Consider the following 13,130-nt stretch of genomic DNA (forward strand, 5'->3'; position numbering starts at 1 on the left):
CTGTTCTATTTAATATATATATATATATATATATATATATATATATATATATATATATATATATATATATGTATATATATATATTGCAATAAATCTAAAAGGAACCTCCCGCGTTTTATCCACTTAGGTTATCTTCAGCCGAATATCAGACGATTCGATGAAAAAAACACGTTTATTAAAAAAAAACAAAAAAAACATCCAATTCCTGATGTTGAATTTCCTAAAAAAAGTAATATATGCGAGATATATTTATGATATTGGTGTGGATATTACCGACAAGCATACGTTGCTTCATAGTAATTGAGAAAATGGCTCCCCTTGTTTCCATCTGTTTCCTGTGCCGCTATGTCTTGGTTAATATTTTTCCGATTAAACTTAAGTAGCGGTTTAGGAATAAAAATTTAATTACTGAAATTTCATTACCCTTTCATCCCCGATATGTGTGTGTATATATATATATATATATATATATATATATATATATATATATATATATATATATATATATATATATACGCGTGTGTGTGTGTGCGCCCGTATGTGTAATAGCAAGTATTATGATAATATAAATGTCAATTAGACCACACGGATAGGCAGTCAAAATAGTCTTACTATTCTCTACGGTTGTAAAAACTTGAAACATTTGGTAACACTGCTATGACTATATTATAACATACTAACATACATATATATATATATATATATATATATATATATATATATATGTGTGTGTGTGTTGTGTGTATATGTGTGTATGTATATATATATTTATGTGTGTGTGTGTTAGAAGCACGTCTTCTTTATTACGACTGAGTTTTCATTTATCTTTATTTTTCTGATTATATTGTTGATTTGACGAACATTTGTCTTGGTTTCCCTGGCAAATTTTGGATTAAGCATCGATCGATAGTTTGTCATACATTTGCTTTAGCGCTTTCTATTAATAATAATCATGCTAGCCTCTTAGACAGTATTACTTCTGGTAGCAATGATCGATCAAATATCTAGGGTAAAATGATTAACAAATAAACTAAATGGAGTAAGCGCCTATGGATCGGTACAACGATTTATCTGAACAGAATATTAATACTGCTTAAACATACACGGACAGATGCTAAAGGCAAGATAGAATAATATGCAAATTTTCTATAACATTTTTATTTAAAATTTAATCAAAATCGATTACAGGAAAATATTTTGAAAGGAACATTAATTTTAAGGAGCGTTTCTGGAATAACAATTAAATTACTGAAATTTGATTACTTAGTCTCAAAAAGATAGAATCATATGAGATTCTGAAATACTTGAATTTTAAATTGAAAGGTGTTCCTAATATATATAGTTTAATACATTCCCTTGATATTTAATTACTTTTGCAAAAAATACTAATTTTTCCTCAGATCTATGTTACATTTAAATGTTTACGAAGATGATCCGCCCATATGTTTCTTTTTTATATGGGAATATACAAATTTTATTTGGATAACTTTTGATAGCAGATCTGTTCTAAATAATATAACATATGATTAAGTTTACTAATGAGGCTTCTAAATTCAAATTTATAAGGTTAATATATACATTTTTCGTTGCGTGCAAGCGACTCTAAAAGTCACTCCGTCGGTCGGTCTGTCGATCTGTCGGTCTGTTCTTAACACTTTTATGCTTGGCCTTTTTGATTAAGGTAAAAGGTATGTTGTAAATTGATTCTGTTCTTATCTTTTTAAGCTTTTCTTGGCCTTTTGGCTAAAATCAATGTGTAGTATCTGTTCTTACTACATGCTGTACTTATGTGGGTAACTTTGTGATATAAAGTTGGGGATAACTTTTCTGTATTAATTTAATGTAAAATGGTCACCCATATATATACAACCATTCAGTCTTAAAGCCATTCAAGTAATTCTTCAGATCATTCAAGTTGTTTTTGAAAGATTCCAGTTATTTTTAAGCATTCAATTCATTCTTGAGGTCATTCAATTAATCCTTAAATTCATTAAATCATTCTACATCATTTACTTTTATTTATTTAAGTCATTATAGCCAATTTTTCTGTCATTTAGTTTATCTTTAAGAATTTCATGTCAATCCTACATTCTCGCATTCATTCATTACACGAGAGCACGCGACTAATGGCTATCGGCCTTGTTACTTCATAAATCTGATTCGATATATCTCTTGATATATATATATATATATATATATATATATGTATATGTACACAAACACACACACACACATATATATATCTGTGTGGTTGTACGTGTGTGGGTGTGAGCGTGTATAAAAGATCTAATGATTACGTTTACCAGCAAATTTACCTTGTTTGTTTTAGATTCTATTACGTTTTTTTCTATTTTTGGATGAGTTTCTTTGATTGTTTTTCTGTCAATGGCCGAGGCTTTAATAACTATATTAGGGATTTACATTAGTAAACGAATTAGGCATTAATATCATATAAGAATACAATATGAACTAAGAAAATAGAAATGGTAATTTTTTATGTAAAAACCGGTTATCTTTACTTTGCAGAACTGACTGAATTCGTAATACTTTATATATTGCAGGAATGTCCAAATTACATACGGACTTTGTAGGGAGTATAGAGGGTTAACGATTTGTTTGTTTTTTGTTAATTGTTACGAAAATATAACAAGGAAAATATCGGTTTAATTCTTCAAAGGAATACAATTTTAAATTATAAATAAATATCAATCACAGTGTGGTCATTTTTCTTCATGTTTATAGAATTTTGTTTATAACAATTCTGTATACTGTCATAAATCCGATTAAAATTTATTCATCAGAGAGGATTACTATAACTACGCTCTGTAGATAAAATAATCAATAATTTTATTTATCTGCAATAAAATATCTGAATCGTATATGAGCGCATATTTTAAATATAAATAAGCAGGAGTTTAATAAATTTTTAACAAGGTCAAAATATTATGATAATATGAGTTTTAACGAACTAAATTATGAACGAAGTTATGTTGTTTAAGCAACTGATGTTTATGACTATTTCTTAGAAAAATATTACTATGTAACCAGTGGAACTGAATCAAATTATAAAAATTGCAAAATCGAAACAGATCATTTAATAATAGAAAAATACTTTAGAGGATATAAGTCACTAAATGCAAAAAATAAAAATTCAAATAAAAATAGGATGCATTCCACTATATAAATAGCATATCATTTTGCATTATCCAAAAATAAATTATGGCATCACTATTAGGAACTTTCTGAGGGGTAGTAAATTGTGTAAGCGATTAATTAACGCTACTATTAAAATATATTTTCCACACTTGACAATAAAGCTTCATGTAAAATATGATAAAATAACACTATAATATACCGTGCAAAAGGTGCTATTGATAGCGGTGTCCCTATTAATATAACTTATGCAATTAAATTGCTCGTACATGAAGATAAAAGATTAATTGCCCATAAGTAGGTGTTGTTAACTTGTAAAATGTATATATAAATGTAGCGTTAGTACGGTTAGTAATAACATTATGCCGGCCCCATTGATACAACTTTCCGGATCTATTGATACAATCTTTGAATAAACGATATAAACAAGAGTAAATTTCTTTCAAAATTCATTCAAATTCTGAGTTACGTACCTCTTACTTCTTTGGTGAAATATGTAAGGGAATTAATTGAAAATAATATCCATTATGAAGTATGGTGATCAACAGAAATTATGGACAATTAATATGCCCATAAAAAGAACAAAGTTATTCATAGAATAAAGAATCTTATTTTATCTAATCTAATGTATAATATTTAATTATAATTAATATTTGTTTACGCAAAGACAAGAAATTAAAAGAAAATTGATAGCTTCTATAGAAAGATGTCGGTGTCAACTTATATTACACCCGTGTTAACAGTAGTATTACAATTAAGATTAAATCAAACATCTATGTGGTTGGATAGAGAAAGGAGAAATACTTCTACTTAACGATCTAGTATATTTATATAACCGTACTTAAGTTGATTTAAGTATGGGTCGAATCTGTCTCCTCTTCTGCTGAGTTTTTTATATGAATTCCGTGATGTGTAAATTTTAATGAAATTATCAATATCCTTCTGTAGAGTTCATTAAGAAATGTTTACATTAAAAAAACTTTTAAGTATTTTGTTAATATTACACTTGTTATGATAATTATTACTTGAATACATTTCGCTGTGTGTATGTAAAACACTTAAATATCTTAAATACACTTGCGGATTTGAATTCTAATACATAATCTGTAGAGACTAAAACGATGTTTAGTAAAGTTTAAAGGAGTATTTGGTTTAATATTTTTACCAACACTAGCACAAGACTCACTCTTGCACGGGATTCTCTGGGGACTAAAGAATGTTTGATATTTTCAATAGTTTTCATTGCCGTCGCTATTAGTGAAATTACCTATTTTCTAATCAAATGGATTTATTTACTGTTTTAGCTGAGAACGAATAACGATGGAGCTGAGTGAAGATAACATGCCTACACGCAAAATATAGTGTATGCTATGTTGAATTGTAGATGGACTACTGGTGATTTAATGCAAGTTTGTTTATACAATGATTAGAATAATAATTTTAGATGCGTATGGCAAGTGTCATAATTCAATTGTGCTCTAATTAAACACACCCTGTCTTATCAAACAATCTACAAGTAATGCTATACGCAGGAACTTTCAGTGTGTGCAATAATACATCTCATGTGCACTAGTGACGTTAGGTTGTATAATGTGTGCACTTTGATCAAAACAGAATGTTTCTGATTTAACAGAATTGTTTGATAATCAATTCTAAATACATATCTGAGACATCCTGATAAAAAAACATCTTCGAGACCCAAACACAGTATATTTGGTTAAAATGTTATAAGAATGCCCCCAGCTCTTTTGGGGTCAATGCGGAACGAACTCACACAATCAAACAAAATGTCTTATATACATAAGTAAATAATTGTTAGCTTTATAATGGTTTCGTTTTTTTTTAAATAATTTATAATAAAGATTTACGAAAACGTCCATGAGAAATAACTAAATAATAAAAAACAAAGTAAAATAGATAGAGATATATAATATTATTAATAAATAATATTGATTACATATATTACACATGGGTATTTCCCTGGTTGATATCGCAATTATATCAGTAAACGTTCTTATTCTAGTTTATTGCCACAGTTAGTGCTTCCATAACTATAACTAATTATCTAAAAATTTCCTTGATTAATTTCTGAATGTGGATTGAATTATCATTATATAATCGCGTAGTAAAAATATATGCAGATAGGTGAAGAAACATAATATTAGAATTTGAATAAATCGCATTCTTTAATTGTGTACTTAGTTTAGCTTTTGATAAACTGTTTATAAATGCCCCACGTGAGATAATACTTTTTAATAAAAACAATGAACTTATGTTACTTAATTTCTGTGTTTTAATTAAATAATAATCAGAATTTGTGCACTATGAAAATTAGATTTTAATTAGTTATAATCATTTCCAGGTTATGTTAGTCTTAACGCGATGCTTAAATATATTATTAATATATTGAATGTGCTTGTTTAGTGTTCTTAATATTTAATTTTCAAATGCAGAAATATCCTTCGTACGTAATAGTTTTTGTTTAAATCAGCATTATCGAACAGCCTCTGAAAGCTCAACGAAAATAGACGAATACTGATATCATAGTAAACAGTAGTACAGGCAAGCACATGCACACCTGCAGACCACCAGCGTAAACTATGTTTTAATTAGAATTTAGCTACATAAACTGTATTACGCCTAAAAAATTTAAAACTGCAGGACGTCAATAACAGATGTATATACACACAAAATTAACCTTCTCTTGACATGACAGCACGCGCGCACAACTTCGCACAAAATTCTTAACAAACTGTAACGAAAACCATAGCAAAAATGATATTCATAATAATGATTATAAATAAAAATAAACCAACAAAATAGTATAAAACAACATGTAAGTAAAAAATATTCAGACTAATATTAGGTTACGTCCCAACACAAAGAAAAGAGAACAGCCACCCTCGCCAAAAAGATAAACATTAGAATAATCATGTGCCATTGCCTGATAAACCCACATCCATTCGATTTGATGGATGAGTGTGAAATTAACAGTGGATCTGATTAGATAATTAATACATCCAGTTTCACGCAAAATTATAAAAAAAGCAGTATCAATTCTATTCATAAGTTTAACGTATCCTCACCAGGATGAAACAAAGAAAATTTTATGTAGCTTTTTTTCTTTCTAGCCTTAGTATATACGTATGTACGCATATAACTAGGTATATAAGTAATATATATATATATATATATATATATGCAATATAACATTACATTTCCGCCTTTATATATGTAAGTTATCTCATGTGTGTATGTGTGTATCTGCAACTAAGTGTAAAAGTACTAGCACCGAGTCATACTCCACTGTCCAGACATGCCAGAAGCTTGACTTTACTGTAAAAGATTTCTACACATTTTAACTCAATGTCTTACAATTAGGCTCGCACTAACTAACGGCAATTCATAAAACATAATCCTAGTATTCAAGTCGCCAATAAATATGCAAAAATCCATAAAACCATTTTTAAAACAGCATTCACATCCCTCCATCTTTACTACTCAGAATCTTTATCGAAGACAAAAAGCAAATGGTGTTCAGAAAGCCTTGCGCTCATTTCGCTACATACTCAAATAAGCTGTTGTTTTTAAAAACACACAGGAAAAACTACACCCTTACATTACATACAGAAGTTTACCTTGAGCCTAGTATAATAAGTTCTTTTTTATCGTCGACAAACGATGACATAATCAAAGGAGAACGGAATTATTTAGTATTAGTACTGAGTACTGACGTCGACTTCATTCACGTAACTCGATATCAAGCGTTTTGATTTGTTAATTATATATTGTAGTTTAATTCATCCAATCTGGTGGTAACATTATAAAATGATACATTATAGTATATACAGATGTTCCAATTATGTTGAGTGAATTATAAACAAAAGAATGTAACGCTTATTAGAAGATGATAGTTTGATGGTAGATAATTCTAGTTAAAATATAGAAACATAGACAAATCAAAACTAAATATTTGATGTAATTATTATTAATATTTTTAATATTTCGCCTATAACCTGCTTTTTTAAAACATGACAAATATTTCTATGGCGATTTCCCGAATAACATGACTGAGTGTAACAATATATGTTCTAAGACGACTGCCCTTCCATATATAACGCATCCCACCTTTGTTTTAATGCACGGATCACATAAAGTATCTGCCCGTTTTTCTAGTTCATATAATAATATATATCATTAAAAACGAATGAAGAAAACTGACAAAACTTTGCCCACATAATCTCTAAGAATAAATGCCCACTATCTACGCCCGCTATGTCGACGACATATTCATTGCAGCCGAATCAGTACAATACATTAAAAAATTCAAACTAAACCAAGAAACACACTGCCCTACAAATTCATCCATGAACCAAGCATAAATAACACAATACCATTTCCGGAGTATTAGCATATTCAAGCAAACACATTAAATACACGACTTCAACATACAAAAACCTGCCAACAATACAGTAATACACCTAAATTACCATAGTGAATGCCCAGAAAAATAGAACACTACACTTATGTTCAGTTCAACACGTATCTTATTTAATTTTCAAATTGTGCATACATGTTTCAGTTGCATTATAAATGAAGGATGAAATCTCATCAAACCAAACAGAACTATTGATATTGAAACAGGAGTCAAAATTACATTAGTTCCATAAGATATTTGGATGCGGTGAACGTTCTAGAAGAAAGTGTTGCATAATATGGGAATGAATATGAAGACTAGAAACAAATGAACGAATAAAAAAGCGACTTACGGAATAAAAAACAAACATAAATAAATAAAAAAAAATACATTTTAAAATATTATAAATCAATAAATAAAACCTGTCAATAGAAATATGAAGTCGTCACCAGAAAAAAAAAATATCTAAGATATGGGAGTAGCAACGATGAGAGCATTATATTACTTCAGAACGTAGCGAAAGCTTTGGTCAATGAATCACCGCCAAAGTAAAAGAATATCAATACGTCTCCAATGCTGCAGCTTACCCACACAGAATCGTAACCCCCTCCTCCCTTATACTTACTCCCTTCCTTCACCACACCTCTCTCCATACCTCCTATTGCTATATTAATAAAATATACACCACACTTTCTTCCAGAACGATAACTACACACGAATATCTTATAAAACTAATGTAATTTTGACTCCTGTGTCAATAGCGATTTTTTTTTGTCCGATGAAGTGTTATGCTTGAATTGGTATCTCACTGAAACGTATGCACATATGTAACTAATAATGTTTGTATAATAAACAGATTATATATATATATATATATATATATATATATATGTGTGTGTGTGTGTGTGTGTGTGTGTGTGTGTGTGTGTGTGTGTGTACTGTTTTGGTTGCGTTATGTGTTACACATCCAGGTCACATATAATCGTTGCAGAGGATTCTGTTTCGCTAACATAAGTTTATATAATAAATCACGTAGCCATAACAGTATGCCCAGGAAGAAATCTAATCCATCACACGGGCATTATTTCCGTATTTTTGAAGTCGATGTTTGTTGTTGTTTTTCTATAATCAGCTGGGATTACTCAATTTCCACAAATTGGCTACAACAGTGAAACAATGCTGGTGTGATTAAACAGACTATTTTAACAACAAAAAAACTATAATGTCGGAAAGTTCAATTTTCAGTATAGCAATTCTCCATTGATTTATATTTTTGCAGGGTAAAGAAGATACCATGAATAAAATTATATGAATAAAAGTGTTGTGATATCCTCATGACTCGAACTTGACATGTGGAAGCATCTGTCACCGGCAGTAATTTCACCTTTTTCATGTACTATTAGTGAAGATATAGAAAGGATATATTATTTAGATGTTCCTGTCTGTGTGAGGATGGAAAATCCTATAGGATGCTAAATATCTTCCCGTTTCGCATATATATGCAATCCAGAGATATGATTCATTTTAAACCGTTCCTTTCAGTGTAATTGCTTGCATTACTTTATGCACTTACATCATAAGTTAGAGTTTCCATGAACTTTTGAAACTCTTTTTCATAAATCCGGTTAGTTTCTATAATTGCTGAAATAATTGCAATATTTTGATATTTCAGTTACGTTTTATTTCGTACATAATATATTAAGATCTATTTATATTTTCCTCTGAGCCCTGTTTAACACTATCATTGATCACACTAACTTCTAATAATGTCACTGGGAACAAGAACCTTAATAAAATGAGCTTCTTTCTCTTTCCTGTCTTTCATCATTATGCATGTTTAGTAGCCCCTTTTCCAAGGTACATAAGTAGACACTGCAGTGTTGCAGTGGATAGAGTATGAATATTTACAAGCTATATTCGATATTTAATACTTTACTTATGGTCCAACAGATACATTTAAAAATCCCATTGTTTCTCTTTCTATGGTAACCTTTTCTCAGTAGGACATGCCACGTAGTTTCCACTCTTTATTTCTGTGTGGTGTAACCTGCACGTCTTGTCATTGCTGAGACTACTTGCCCGCGTTGTTACTCAATCCTTAATCTTGGACAGCAATTATAATCCTCCCAGGGTCACTGTCGGACACTCTTTCTTTATAAGTTCATTGGGTCTTATTTTATATAGTTTTGGATGAATTCACGCAGAAACTGCATGGAAGGTATTATTGATTTCTGTTGCTGTGCTATTTGCATAGCGTAATTTGTAATTTTATCTCGTTTGTAAGACAGTTTTATTAATAATGTTTTGACCATTTTTGTGATAATTGTAGTTCCGCTAATTCTTGTTTCTAACTATTAATTAAGTGTAATGGAGTTTTGGATTCAGAGACTTCATTACTTATTACCCGGTGTTTCCAATAGTGACCCGTGATATAAACAAAGTTGTATTATTTATAATATTTATTATTATATTATCATTATAATATTCATTATTATATTATTATTATAATATTATTTAAATACGTAGTATCTTCCTGTCGATAGACTTTAAAGGTACACCCGCTTTTGATTATGTTTGCCAATATATTTATATCAACAACCTCTAAGTAATTATACGTAGTATGATCGTAAGCGACAAACGCTAGCATATAACTCTGTTACAAACAATTTATGTAAATAGCGCAATGTCCGTTTTATAAGTTATTATTTATGGATAACGATATCTCTTCGGATGTATATTGCTACGTTTGCTTGAAAGAATACTCTTGGTATTTCAGCATTATTCATTTCTTGTAAAAAGAATATGTTTGACATTTTTAAAAGATTATCTAATAAAAAGTTGTATGTAATAAGCAAAATGAACCAAAGTCGATTGTCGTAATTATTTACGAAATAAAAAGAGTTATATGTGAGTATTACTAAAAACTTTTTTTTATTTCAGTTTAACATTATCTAATATAATGAATATTGCATTCATCTTATGAAGATACGACATTGTTTGCGAGATTTTTTATCGATACCCTTTGTTATATAATATTCGTATTTTAGTCTTAACAGGCATGGGTGCCCAGCATTGCCCGGGTGTTTGGACTTGTGTGTTGAGCAAAAAAAAAAAAAGTGGTAGTAGAAAGGCAGGCTCGAACCCGTACCGCGAAGGTGGAAAAGAACGGGGGAAATCGTGAATTCTTTGCTGTTACAACCACTGGCAAACCGAAAGTGACGTAGGTTTAAATTAAGGCGAGACAATCGAAAAGGGGCATGACTTTCGGAAATATCGGTGAAAAAAAGCTACCCCTCCCTGAAGAAAATTGCCAAGTTTCGGATGTAGAAATTAATGATTTAGCAAATTGTTCGGCATTTGTCGTCTGTGGGGTCTAGCTTCAAAACGATACTGATCTTGTGAAAATTCGTTGAGTCTGTCGAATTTTTTAGGCAGACATGCAAACATACATACATAAATTGGAAGCACAAAAGTTCGTCTCAAACCGATTAAAAAGCTTGCCCTATCTCTGAATACCCTTTATGTAAAATTTCAAAGGTTTAGTCCAGAAATTGTCTGAGTAATTGGGTAGAGACTGCACATTTTAAAACGTTGACTCCTATTATGACCGCTTAACATTTATTGTTTTAGACTCAAATAAGGTGATTAAGTTTAATCTATGTCCAAGAAACCTATATCTAAAATTCCAAGTGTTTAGTCCCAAAATTGGCGGACGAGTTTGGTAGAGTTCTCCAAGGTGAAATCGTTGAGCTTTAACCTCTTAAGGCCCAAATCTCTTGCCGAAAACGGATTACAAAGATTTTCCCAAATCTCACTACCTTGTATATAAAATTTCGAGCCTGTAGACTGAAAATTGACATAGTCATTGTGTAAGTAAATCTACACAGACGTACACACCCACAGACAGCCAGACGGACACTTTAACTTTTATAGATATATAGATTGCCATGTTGTCCTGGACTATGTTAAAAAAGAACGTTTTCTTTAGATTAATTGTGGTATACTGAGTTGTAGTCCGCGCATTGTTAGATTAGGCCAATTTTATTAATTTAAGTCCCTACTCATGTCTATGTCTATGCAGGGTTTTAGATTACTTATTACTTTTGTTTGAATTTAAAATACACCGAATTCTTGTTTATTGTTATGAATTATCAATGGTTCCTGAAATGCAACTTCAATTTTTACTTAGTGACATTTTTCAAACAGCTTTTGAATTCGTTCACATTTGCTTTCTATTATGGTACATCTAATTAAATTCTAATAACAACTAATAAAACCAATAACTATATACTCCGCGTAATTATACAATCATATCTATATTATTACGATAGGTGATCGTAAATTGATGGAAGGTACGAAACTAAACCAAAATCCCTGTTTGATCCTCTATAAGATATTTAAAGGAATATCTCATCTTTTTACCACAAGAAAACTTTTTTAAATTCCATTCTCCGTGTGGTTCGAATGAGAAAGATTTCTGTGAACCAAGTTTTTTGTGTCTTCTTTCTTTGTAAGACATAATTTATTACAGTGGAATCACCATTTATCAAGGCCCGAACTTCACTCGAGCATATGTAGCGATGTAAAAGTGATTACCGAGACAATAATTTAGTGATCAGTATTTTCCTGAAACTGAAATAGGCCTTTAGTATTATTAGACTTTAACCATGTTATGTAAACAGTGGAAGAGTGTAAGCATCATATGCACCACTCAAAAGCAGAGTGTATTGAATTTCCCATACAAGAATTCGTAAAAAAACATTAGTTAACTGGGTTGCCCGTACGTATGAATAATCCCTGTGTAAGGTATTATAAGGCAAACAGTGTTCTTCGATCGATCAAGAAAATGAGTACGTAATTGTAGTCATACAAATAGTATATAAGAATTAAACATTTACTATTAGATATATCTGTGACACGTTTTTTCACAATGATTTTTCTCACGTGTAGTTCAGAAGTTATAGGTTTAGTCTTCAGTTCAGGCAATACTGGGAATAAAATTAACAATATACTTAAGTTTGAATACGCGTACAGATTTCGACTTCCAAATAAAGATGTATACGTACAACAAAATTCATATGACCAACGTTGGAGATTACAATATCTTTCGGTTGTATATATGCGACTACCTTGTGAGAATATCCTACAAAATGTGATAGTTGTCTGCATAATCACTATTATATACATGTGACTAGGTGTCACAATCACACAAGCACAGACACACACCCATGTATTGTTATATGTATATATCATTGAATAGAGGCAAATATTTCTATGATTAAACTTAGGAGTCGTTCCAAAGTTAAGCCTTATATTTTTTAGGCAAAATGTTGAAGAATCACGAAAGTCTAAATAGTACCTTTAAAACGAGCGATCTAATGTGCTCCAAAATTTTATTTTTCTACATTATCACCACTATATTTAATTCAGCTTTTCCAGTAATCTAATGACACATCTATGTTGCTGACGCACGGCCCTGGCAGTTATTTATTCATAACAACTCTATAATTATAAATATCTACAAGAGATATGTGGCATTTCCATATATCAGGTGATAAAT

At 30.4% G+C, this 13,130-nt stretch overlaps 1 pseudogene; it reads left to right on the forward strand.

The window, feature by feature from the left end:
* The first annotated feature begins 1,723 nt into the window (after positions 1–1,723).
* Positions 1,724–1,860, forward strand: LOC145264807 (U2 spliceosomal RNA; annotated as a pseudogene).
* The last annotated feature ends 11,270 nt before the right edge of the window (positions 1,861–13,130 follow it).

The sequence above is a fragment of the Euprymna scolopes genome, chromosome 3 (genome assembly GCF_053919585.1).
Source record: "Euprymna scolopes isolate OS-2025 chromosome 3, ASM5391958v1, whole genome shotgun sequence".
In the NCBI taxonomy this organism is placed as follows: Eukaryota; Metazoa; Mollusca; class Cephalopoda; order Sepiida; family Sepiolidae; genus Euprymna; species Euprymna scolopes.